This window comes from Seriola aureovittata, chromosome 13 (genome assembly GCF_021018895.1).
Source record: "Seriola aureovittata isolate HTS-2021-v1 ecotype China chromosome 13, ASM2101889v1, whole genome shotgun sequence".
NCBI lineage: Eukaryota > Metazoa > Chordata > Actinopteri > Carangiformes > Carangidae > Seriola > Seriola aureovittata.
In genome coordinates this window covers 4370110-4380907 of record NC_079376.1, presented here as the reverse complement: position 1 = coordinate 4380907, position 10798 = coordinate 4370110, and positions in this window count along the sequence as shown.

Here is a 10798-nt window from a genome sequence, read left to right as displayed (position 1 = left end):
ACAGGAACATTTGTCTACTTTTCTCTACAAACACTCATCAGTTTACAGGTAGATTTTTATTTTTTTACCTGGAATGTGGCGTTGAAGAATGTGAGTGACTGTGCTGCGTTTAAGAACCTTTGTACAAATAAAAGCTCTTTATTCTAAATTGCACTGTTGTAAAAGAAATACCAGAAAATACAATATTACTTGAGTGTGAATGTTGGAAAGTAACTTTACTCCACTACTATACTTCAGTACAGTTCAAGGTACTTGAGTATTTCCACTTTATGCTTCTATTATGAACTATAGTTATTTTTTACTGCACTACATTTATTTAACAAGTTGCTTTCCAGATTAAGATTTTACACAAAAACACATGATAATCTTACAAAATACATTGCATTATTAAATATTAATTAAGTGTTTTTCAGTATCTAATTGGGACCATTTGTCATATCTCAGGTTTCATGTTGCCCTTGGAAACCACTGGACTAACATATTAACCCATAAAGTAGTTAAACCAGCTCCTAATTCTCAACTTGTAATGGAGTAATTTTATATTGTGTTATTGATCATTTCCTTTAATCAGCTAAATTAATTCTCACGTTGTTAACTCTTGCTTTTCACCCACATATTTTCAGGTCAAAGTGTTTCCCTGGTTGCATTGACCTGTGATGCCATTTCATCCACTAGAGGGTGATATGTGCCATGTTTGTTTCAGCCCAAAATTTATGCTTGTGCGTAGCTGAGGCCCTGTCCTCACCTTTCAAGTGCAGGTGATAGAAGTTTAATTAACTTTACACGTGTTGATAGAAACAACAGAGATTTGTTTCAGCTGCTGTTTCACCCAGATCTGACATCTGTTCTGCTGCTCCTCCAGCATCAGACATTTCCGGTCCAGATGAATGGCATCGTGACCAGCTGCTCCATCTTGTGTGTGTGTGTGTGTGTGTGTGTGTGTGTGTGTGTGTGTGTGTGTGTGTGTGTGTGTGTGTGTGTTTGGGGGCATCTGTGGGTGACATACACTGGGCGGATTAGAGATACATGCAAATGAAACAGTTTCTGAGCTGGTATCTATAGTGTCAGAGACGGCTTAGCAGAAGTCACCACATCCTGTTTGATCCGTTTTTTCTTCTTCTTCAGTCAAACACAAATTCTTTTATGAAAACTGAAGGTGGAACTTTGCAAAAAGAAAACATGTTTCAAATTCTTGTTTTCACATTTCAAATGTTATTTTTCACATGTGAAATGAAAATGTATGTTTATTCATCATTATTATTATTCATCATGAAGATCTATTATTATTATTATTATTTACTATTATTTATATAGCACATTTCTTTACAACTCAATGGATTTTACAAACAATATACAGAATCAAAGGAAAATATCACTCAAAACAGTAACATGTTCTTCTGTATATTTCAAATTAACATATTTATATGAAAAATTTCAAATACATTGTACAGTGAGTCTGCTGTTCTTATTTTTTATGCTTCAACTGAGCGACTTATCGCTGCTGCTGATGTCCTGGTTTGGTCTAATCTCTGTGTATCCAAGCACTGGATTGATTTAGTGTCATCTGATGTCACGAATCTGTTTCTTCTTCAATTCCTCTTCAGTACTGATCTTGTTGTTCCAAGAGGTTAGTCAGTCGTTTCTGGGAACTTTTATTTGACTCCTCCCAGCTATAAATTCAACTCAGCGGTTGAACAGGTTGAGCAGAATCTATTCTCCCAGTAAGATTTTACTATCGTGAGCGTAACATGACGTCTGTGTGCCAGTGCCAATTACAATCCATTCACATGTTTAACTTTCCATTCCTGTTGATCTGCTTCTCTACGTGTTGGCTTTGGAATAATACTTATTGTATGACCGGTTCCGCCAGCAGTCCAGGGATTTCCACACTTTCCACACAATGGCTGCGGCAGAGCTCAGGCTTCAGATTAGTGTTGCGTAATGAAAAGAAAGCTGTAGCGTGAGTGATTTATGTGTGCGTGTGAGCCCAGATGTCAACGGGTTTAGTGACCATGGTGAATGTTCAGTTAAACTGTAGTACTATGAAACACTTATTGTTAATCTGAGCAAATGTTTTTGAGATTATTAGATTATGCTTGTCGTGTTGTTGTATTGTGTGGAGCAACGGAAGCAAATTAACAACATGTTATTCTCAACCTCAGATATTTACTCAAGTCTATTTTCATTCAGACAGCAGAGCTCAAATGAACTCAGTTTGTTTATTTAACTGAGCTATTTGTAAATTTTACCATTGCTACATAGCCAACGCTAACATTAACAGCTACTACTGAAATTAGCATGCTAACCAGCTAGCTAGCCCCAGCTTGGTCGTCACTTGCTGATACCGAGTCACTGCAACGTCCAGTCTGCCCAGGAAAATTAGCGCTGCTCAATGGACGTATTACAACCTCTTGTCTATTAAATACGATGGCTGAAGCTCTTAGCAAGACCGGTAAGTAAAAAGCTGTTAATGCTAACGTTAGCTATGTAGCAAGAGAAAAACTTATAAATAGCTCCTTTTAATGAATTTGTATTTTGTTGCAGCAGAGCCATCTTGAAAATGGCAGAAATGGTAACTGCACTTCCTGCATTCTGGATGATGCTTATCTAGGCTAAGTTGTAGGAAACTAAACTCTCTCATGCTATGTTATGCTATACTCGACATTGTAAAATGTTAGGTTAAATAAATGATGCTGATTAAGATCAAGTTGGAACTAATTTGCACGTGATTTGATAAATGCCATTTTCCAGTGTCTCACTACATTAAAAATTGTTTGGGGCAGGTTGGGATTATTTGAGCTACTTTTTGCACCATTTGGATGATTTCCACCTACGAAAAGAAGCTAGGCTGTATCCCAGGAAATCAGCCTCTCCTCTCATCCGAGTGTAGCCTCAACTCGGCTGCTGTCTGAACTATTTCGCTTTGTTCTGCCATGATAAGCTAAAATATGATGCATTTCATATTATATATATATATATATATATACATTTGGATTACGTCATGTTGTGTTACGTTGGTGTAAATAAGGTATGTGATGCTGAGTCCTAGTTTCACACACCGACACCCACGTGCACGTACAGAAACATATACCACCCACATCGCTATGTTGTGTCACCTTGTACCCACCGGCAGCCCTGAGGTGAAGAGGAGTCTTGATTCCTCATTTGAATACACTGACAGTGATAGCTCAGTGCTGATACATCCTCCACACACTGACATAACACAGACTGATGATATTTGGAAGAAACATTACATTCCTCTGCGTGAAAACGACCACAACCGCCATATGGAAATGAGGTCCATTCCTGGCTGTCAGTTGGCCGGTGTTCAGGTGACCCAGACAGCTCGGAGGGGTTTCTTCCTGTCAGTCACACGCTAACAAAAGCTGCACATCTATTGTTGGCCAGAGCACTCAGGCCTCATCACCGCTTCGCTGCAGCTGGAGCTCTGGTATTTGCGGTTATACAACACATCAGGTTTGAACTCTGCTCTTCAGAGAAAACTGAACCAGGATAATTAACTGCCCCACACTGTTTCTGATATGTCCGTCCAGTAAATTAACCGAGGAGTGTCTTTTAACCGTGCATGTTTTTGGCTTATTGCTCAATATTTTGAAAATGCAATTTAAGTTTCACTTTCCTCAGTATCTTTTTTCCTTCATTTATATCAATATCAGTGTCAGTAAAATATTTACCACCATAGTTTGTCTGAATTAGCTTGTTGAAAGGGAGAAATTGTGATTTTATGTTTGAATTAAGAGCATATATTGTTTAGCTGTTGGAGATTTATTCTTTTCCCCATGAAGCTGTGTCAAAAAACAAACAAACAAACAGAACAAAAAAAAAGAACCAACCTTCCCATCAACTTGCCCGATTTCTGTTTCAGTTCTGTTCGAGCTGTCAACCCGTCTGTCAGTGTTTCTGCTGCAGAGCCTCGACATACTTTTATTATCTGTCACAGTGACTGACTTATTGTTTCTGTGCATCTCAGTCTGTCATGTGCAGTAGCTAAAATGTTAGCTTAACAAGCTAGCTTGTCTACCTCTGTGTGAGGTAACAGATTGTTTCAAAAATGACTTAAGATTTCCAAAAATCTGCCTCTGCTATTACTGAAAACAGTGTACTGTGTAAAGCCTAGCAATTGATTGATTGATTGATTGACTTTATTGTCCACCTCATTGGAAATTTGTCTTCATCTTCTCCCAAAGAAGTTACAATAACAACACAAACAATCCACATAACACAACACACCATTAAAAACATACAACATGTACGACATACAATAGTGTAAATGAGCAGGTGGCAGCGAGGTTAAATAAATAAATACCAGAGAGCAAAAATCTTATAAATTAAGAAACGAGTGCGTGTTCCCAGATGCAGTGATTTTGTGTTCAATTTATGGCATAGGAAAAAAAAACTTCCCGTCCCGACAGACGGAAGCAATTCAAACTTATTACCCCTTTAAAAGTTTGTTGTGGTCCTAACAGAGAAGCTGGAACCCATCGGACAGTCGCTATATGTGGTTGTTTCTCAAAGCTCCAAAATTTTGCCTGATAGCTAATATGTTTCAGAACCTGTACGTCAGACAGCAGAACAAAATAAACTTATTCAAGGATGCAATGAAAGGAGAAGTCAACAGGCAGGTGGCAGGAGAGTTTCAGCTACACAAGCAAAGTGAAAGCTGAGTGAATGTTTTTGTCTGTTTCTTTATCTTTCTAGCTGGATTTCTGCGCCGTGACTCATTCTGTTTTCAGTTTTCTGAGCTCAGGGGAGAGCAGAGAAACAGAAAAGAACAAAAAAATGTGTGAGGTGAATTTTTATACTTGTGCTGTCAGTGATGGGTTTCATTGAAAATAGGTTTTGGGTAAAAGCAGAAAAAGAAAGAGACAAAAGATAAAGGCAGATATCTGGAGAAGATAAACTTCAGAGAGATGGAGACCGACAGAAAAAGAGTAAGGGAGGAGAAGAGTGAAGGTATGAGATGAAAAGAGTATGAAAGGAAAGTTAAGTAGAGGAAAGGGGAACATGTAGAAAAGATATGGTGAACAGGAGGATTTATTAAAACTGGGTTATAGGAAGCGAGAATATGTCCTCTGAGGAGTCGGCACATCGTCACTGATAGTCGGTCAGTTTAACCACGTAATTTGCCCATATTGCATCAAATTATATATCAGTGGTTAATTCTGTTGGTTATCTATTAGAATAAGAGAATAAGAGATTTGGTTGTAGTTGCAACACTCAAGTGAAACAGGATAAAATCCTTTATATGTCCCTAAGTGGTTATTTAAAGAATATAATTTCTTTCTTTCTGTAATGGCTTACGGTAACGTGGGTTTACAACGGTCAACGATGATCAGTGTATGTGACTTCTACTGCCAAAGCTCTTGAAGCCTGTAGCTGTAGTTCATATATTATTTACCTGGGTTCATTGATTCGACTAAAACCCTGATCAGTGGGAAAAAGGGAAAAACAGAGAAACAGGAAATGCAAAGTTTGTGGCGATGAACACGTCCTGTGCTGCTCTGTTGTCAAAAGAGCTTTGCTGGAAAGTGTTGAAAGCAAATCAACACACACGCATACACACACACACACACACACACACGCACACACATGCACACACATGCACACACACATGCACAATAACCCCCACAGAAACCAGAGCTGTGGGCTTTTTTTTACAGAGCAAGGTCACAGATGGCTACCAATGCCCCGATCACAAAAACATCAACATCTATTTTCATCTCTGCCACAATATCCTCCCTCCACACACACTCACACACACACATTTACATTTGTCACATTTGGGAAAATTACATAGACATTAAGTTCTTGGAGATTTACCCTGGCCCTAACCACTGACCCAAAAATCAGCTTTTTGGGACACGACTTTTGTCCCCAGTTGGGTAAGACGTCCCCAATTAACTGATTCTTAGTTTGAAATTTGTCCCCAAAAGCGAGCTAAGTCAGGGCCCCACACACACACACACACACACACACACACACACACACACACACACACACACACACACACACATACCTTCACTCCCACACCATCCTCCACTCTGCCTTTTTCAGAGAATAAATGAACCTTAACAGGAGGTTTTCTTGTCATGTGTTGCTCCCGTGGTGCAGCATAAAGTGTTGTTAGTAAAAACAGACTTATACAGGAGCAAGAGGCAAAGAAGATGCATTATGTAATAGATTAGTGAGGTGTCAGTCACTCGTGTGTTCAATTAAGTCTGGTCTGTGTGTGTTTATTGGATTGTTGGAGACAAAAGGTTTAGATGAATTGTCACATGTTACTTGTAAAACACTACAATCTCTGATTTTTGTGGCATATAAATGAACTTTATTATTATGCAGAATATATTATCACTTGTGTTTTTGTCTGAATTTGCACAGAAATGATCAATTCTATGGTGTGTACAAATTTGTAATTTGTACACTCAGACTATTTCAAGTCAGTCCTGCCGCTAGTTAGGGTTAGCACTAAATGTGTATTACTCCACAGCCGAAAATAGTCCCAATCAAATGCACTCTTTGCCCTTATCTTAGTTGCTAAAATCGACAGTGACAATATTAGGAAATTACTGAGCCTTTTTTTTTAAAAAACTGAACTATATATTTTACCAGTTGATCTACCTTCCAACCCTCACCTATGTACCTATGCCAAGTTTCCTCCGTAGGGTGGCTGGCCTCACCTTTAGAGACATGGGAATGTGCTCAGACGTCTGAAGGGAGCTTGGAGTAGAGTTGCAGTTGAGGTGGTTCGGGCGTCAGATCGGGACGCCTCCGGGGCACCACCCTCTGGAGGTTTTGCAGCCACGTCTAACTGGTAGGAGACCCTGGGGCAGAACATACTGCACAGATTATATATCTCATCTGGCCTTGGCACGCCTCGGGGTCCTCCAGGATGAGCTGGAAAAAACACTGCCCATCTGAAGTATAACTTGTGTAACTGCAACAGGACATTTTAGAGTTAAGTCATCCATTTTTTTTGACAACTCTATTTTAAAAACATTGATGCTGATACTGCTGGGACTTGCCCCATATAACCTGTAACTTCACCGCCAACTGCTAAGAACCCAACACAGTTAATTTATCAAAATTAATGAATTAACAAATTCTAAATCTGTGCAGGAATTATCATAAACGTGTCCAAGATGAGACCCAGTGCAACTCAGGTAGGAAAACTGAGACCAAATGAGTCTCACCCCAATTTGCACAATCTATACATCACAGCTGTGATAATGAAAATCCAACCTGACTTCCCTCCCCTTTCTAAATAGGTGAGATCAACAAGAGACTTTGGTTTTTTCCACCTGTGCTGACCTGCTAGAATGTGTTGATAATGAATGTCTGCAAGCAAGTATTCTGTCATATATAAATACATATCATGTTGTATGTTGTTTTTTTTTTAATTCATTCAAAGTGGCGTTTGACATCACAGGTCTGCTTTCAAAGACCTGTTCCCTGTTTAGAGGTTGAACCGCCTCGCTGCTGCGTGGTGCAAACATCAAACGCACGTTCAGTCTCAGATGTATTTTTATCCTCCCAGCCCCCCCCCCCCCCCCGACCACACACACACACACACACACACACACACACGCACACACACACACAAATCCCCTTGTCTACACTGAATAGACTCCTTTAAAGGATTTTGTCTGACCACTTCCTTTATTCTCCCCACTGAAGGCTAATTAAGGTTGTGCAAATTAACAGAGGGAGCTGTCAGACGGCGGGAGGCTGAAGGGGAAGGGGTGGGGGGTTGTTGAGATGGGGGGGGTGAGTTGGATGGCGGTGAAAATAAGCGCTTCCTTCTCAGTGGTTCCCAAAATAACCTGCGCCCCCATGGTATGATCACCCCACTCCTGAGGACCGGGTATCCCAGCTGTGAGATGGACTGTCACTGTTGCTCTCTCTCTGAAACACACACACACACACACACACACACACACACACACACACACATCTCCCTCCTTTTCTATTATGTAGAAAAAGCAATATCAACACCTACACACACACACACACATCCAACACAGATACACACTCCTTGTCTATGGCTTATTTATTGCTTCCATTTTTATTTTATTACATTTTTAACTTTAGTTTCTTATTATGATGCTGGCAACAATATCTATCTATAATACATGGACAAAAGTATTCAGACACTTGAACACTACACCCATATGAGATAGATGAACATGTGATAGTAACACCACGAACATTAGTCTGCTGCTCTGACAGCCTCCACTCTTCCCACCAGATATCTGAACCTGGCTGCAGGGATTTGCTCCCATTCAGTCACAAACACGAACGTTAGTGAGGTCCAACGCTGATGTTGGGTGATAAGGTCTGACTCATAGTTATCCATCCCAAAGGTGTTGGATTGGGTTGAGGTCAGGACTCCACAGCAAACTGGAACGACTTCCTAACTTGAACATAACACAACAGATTTCTGAGATAAAAGAAGTTTCTAAAACTTGAGTGTAAGCAGTTTCCATCATTACGACACTTCTTTGGTGCATTTTGAACATTTTAACCGAAATCCAAGGACCTCTATTAGTCAAGCAAACTCATGAGTCAAACTTCAACCACCTCCCGCGGTTAAATTTATTCCATGAAAGTGGAAAGTGGAAAATTACAGCTCCTCTTTCAGAGACCTGTTTCCTGTTCAAAGGTTGAATCAGCTGTGATGCAAAAACATCAAACATACATTAAGTTTCACTTTAACTACGGTTTAGACTTCTGCAAGTCCCATTTTCTAGTACATATAGCCCACTGCAGGTTTGGGCCAGATATCAGCATTAAACCTTGGATAAGTCGATCAGTAAAAATCATGCAACAGAAGGGGAAAACTGTATGTAATGGTTTTTAACATTTTCCATGTGTTTGCCATGACTTCGAGTTTAAAAACCTGGCTTTGATGTTCAAGGACTGAACGGAGTAGCTCCCATTATAGATATTTGTGTGAATTAGCTGCACAAGACCTGAAACCTTAAATAAAATCATGACAAATCAAACAGGAGAGTCTGACTGCAGAGTCCACCGCAGGCTAAAGGGGAAAAAGAGGCTGGATTGTAGGAGAAGATAGGGAGAAACCTGAGACAGAGAGTAATGCTTTTACTTCCTTAAGCCGGGGTCGAGATGCCCTTGAGCAGAGCGCTTAGACCTAGAAACGTCTTTGGTGAAGCCAACAGTGAGTGGCTGTACTTTTCAGCTTCCAAGTATGACACATTAATTAAATTCAAGTAAAGCAAAAAGAAAAAGGTTAAATGTTCAGAAAACCAGGATAGGTTTTTATTTTTATCTCAGTTGCACCTCGTGACCCAGAGCTCTGTGAGTGACTCCAGGGTGAAAGTCATGCTCCACCTGCTGTGTGAGCTGCTTCAGGTGATGCTGTGAGCTCGATAACACACCTGGCCGGCTCTGCCGGCATATGGACGCCACCAGGGGAGGAAATGTAAGACACCGCAGGGGTTTATTACAGGTTACACAGGATCCATCTATTCTCTCCTGCTCTGTGTTTACATGGTCTTAAGAAATAATGCTAATGACCCTCATTTAAATAACACGCTGTTGTTAAGACTAAGCAGAGAGTATCTTTTGTCTGTGGAGCAGAGCCTGATTAATGACCCTCAATGCCCCATCCACATAATGATATTATTATGGTATGATTAGGTTACACCCAGCTTTTGCGTTTTCTAATGTTCCTCCAGCTGTTGTGTTGCACATTTTGAATTTGAATGAAGGAAAAAGAAATTAACAGCAATGCAAAAAATAAATAAAAAACTGACAAATCATTCTAAATATTGCAAACAAGCTTTTATCCATAGCTGAGGTGTATGGAAAAATAAATGGTGCAATAAAGGCACAGAAAAAAAACAAAACAGTGATAATGCAGAAAATTCTTCATCTTCCTCTTCTGGTTTAAGTTGCTGCAGTGTAGATGAAGTGTTCTTGAGCTATTTGCAAGTTTTGCTCTTGCAACATAGCCAACGTTAGCATTAACAGCTGTGTAGAGCTTCAGCCAGTGTGTTTACAAGACGAGAGGTTATAATATGTCCCCTGAGTAACGTTACATCTTCCTGGCAGACTGGACACTACAGTGACTCAGTATCGGAAAATAGGCAGGCTGGTTAGCATGCTAGCTTCAGTAGAAAATGAAGTTGAAGACAATGAAGTTGTTTTCTAGACTGGAGAGTAAACAGCTGTTAATGCTAATATTGGCTATGTAGCAGTAGCAAAACTTACAATTAGCTGAGTACACAACACTCAAATAGTCACTGCACGCTTAAGAAGTTTAAAAAAAACATTACGTCAGACGTGAGACGTACAGAAACAGAAGTATTTTTCTGTTGATAAAATCCATACAATACAAGCCATCTAAAGGCAGGAGAGGACAGCATGTATCTGCCTTCCGTCTACAGCCATATAATTTTAGAAATATTATGTGTGTTTTCAAATCTGTATTTCTCTGCCTGAATAGACTCCCCTGATAAAAGCCCCTTAAGTAACAGATATCGGTGATGGATGTTCTTTGCAGTCCTGGACCCATTTCGCTGTTTGGTTTCACGTTTATTATTCATGCGGTTGAAAGGAGATAAGACTGAAATCACTATCGGATATTTTGACAGTAAGAGAAGCTGCAAAGAGGCAAAATACCACAGTGTCAGCATCAGTGTCAAATGTCAGATTTTGGTGTCAGTCCCCTAAGAAATGAAGACAAATTGCTTTGCCCAAGACTCATTAATGTACAGCATCCATGCATAAAGAAATCCTTTACAGAGGAGGA